Below are 2,076 nucleotides of genomic sequence, written 5' to 3'. Positions count from 1 at the left end.
CCTGGAGGAGCTGGAAGAAGTGGCTGGAGAGAGGGAGGTCTGGGCCTCCCTTCTGAAGCTGCTGCCCCCGCGACCCGACTCCGGATAGGCGGAAGAAAATGGATGGATGGATGGATGGATGATGTGAAAGAGCTGTAGCATCCATCTTGAAATGAGTTAACTCCTAATGTTAATGAGTTGTAGGTGTGCAGGCAGTAGTTATTGTCAGAGTTTCATTAAGATTTGTCTAGTGATCCACGAGATGCAGTATTTTGGAAACTGTCATAACAAATGAACACCCACACATAGAAGGACAAAAACAATACTGCCTTTGTGTGATTATACCGATCATGCAGCCTTTCATATTTGCAATACATTTTCTCCTTTTTCACTTTTATAAAATCACCAGTTAAGGTTATACAAAGGTTCACAGTAATACAGTAAGTGTCCATAAACATGATTTAGTCTAAAAGGAAGAAAATCCAGTGCCAAATTTGGGAGATCTGGATTTAACATCCTGCACAGTAATGAAGTGCAGCAATGGAAAAAATAAGGGTCACACTAGAGAGAAGGTTTCCTCAGCAATCTGTCACACTGCTATAAATCCGCTCTGAATACAAGACGTGTTTAAGCKCACTGAGGCCTGCAGTCTCTCATTCTAAGACCTTCTCTGCACTCTATTACTATCTAATGTAAGCAGTAAAAACTATCTGAGCGCAAAGCAGCTGAAAACTGTGACTTTAACCAAGGTGGTGGTGAGCGTGCACACTCTCCACATTCTACAACCAATGAAAGCCAAGGTGGGAATGGTCAAGGCCTACTCCTCATGGAGGGAGTACTTTATGTGAAGCATGTACACCACAGTGCAGAAGGATTCAATTACAGCAATCATTGCACTGCACCAAATTTAATATTTCTTAAAGTAGGTTGTTACCAGTGAGAATAATATAACCAGTTTAACTCTTAGTGATGTCAGGCAAGCGGTTCACTTCATAAATATGCAGAAGCATGTGGCCAGTGCATCAGGCAGGTGGTGACTTCTCCAAATTAAATTGTACCACAGTCAAAACGTAAACTGTTTAATGCCCTCCAATCCTACAGGGCAAACAGGGTACAGTGGTGTCGAAAATAAGTATTTACTTTATGATATCTTGTTTTTCTTTGCATGTTTGTAAAACTTAAATATTTCAGATCTYAAAACCATTTTAAATATTTGACAAAGTTAACACAAGTAAAAACATTTTTTAAAATGAGGTTTCTTTTTGTTTTGAGAAAAAATTTCAAACCTTGACAAATAAAATACAAACCTACAGAACATGGCCCAAATAACAAAAAGAGAGTGCACCAGGCCACCAAGGGGACTCGACCACCCACTCATATGGAATTAGACCCTCAGTAACGACGTGAACAATTTGTTGCACTTCCATTTTTGTGAAGTTAGTTTGCATAGTTCTTTAATTGCAGTTATTTTTTACATATTTGCTGCATTTATCTTTTGCATTTGTTTTGTTTATTGTATGTTTTTATTCTTCTGTCTCTTTTTGTAATTGCAGCATTTTTTATTGCAAAATTTGTCTGTTGCATTTGGTTTTTGTTTTGGAGTTTGCATTATTTGTTTGCAGAGGAGTTTTGCTGTTTGCATTGAGCTTGTACCTGTCAGCCACTGTACATTTTGGACAGCACGGACACAATGTAACTTCTCTCGCCTCCAGTGTTATAATGGCAGAGCAGGAGCAGCACGTTTCCACTTTATAAACTCAGACAAAACCAAYCAAGACACGATCGGTAAACAAATTCAAAAATTCAAAATTGAAAAGGCTGCACTCTCTAAATACTACATAATACAATCAATAATCAGAAAATATTAAAGAAAATGCTTTTAAAAACTTATTTTAACTTACATGTTTTTACTGCATCAGTCTGTGACTTTTACAGTCATATGAAAAAGWTTGGGCACCCTTGTTAATTTTCCTGATTTATCTTTATAAATCATTGATTGTTTGGATAGAAAATATCAGTTAAATATATCATATAGGGGACAAACAGTGATATTTGAGAAGTGAAATGAAGTTTATATGATTTACAGAAAATGTGCAA

The sequence above is a fragment of the Austrofundulus limnaeus genome, unplaced genomic scaffold (genome assembly GCF_001266775.1).
Source record: "Austrofundulus limnaeus strain Quisiro unplaced genomic scaffold, Austrofundulus_limnaeus-1.0 Scaffold324, whole genome shotgun sequence".
NCBI lineage: Eukaryota > Metazoa > Chordata > Actinopteri > Cyprinodontiformes > Rivulidae > Austrofundulus > Austrofundulus limnaeus.
This window is presented reverse-complemented; position numbering follows the sequence as displayed.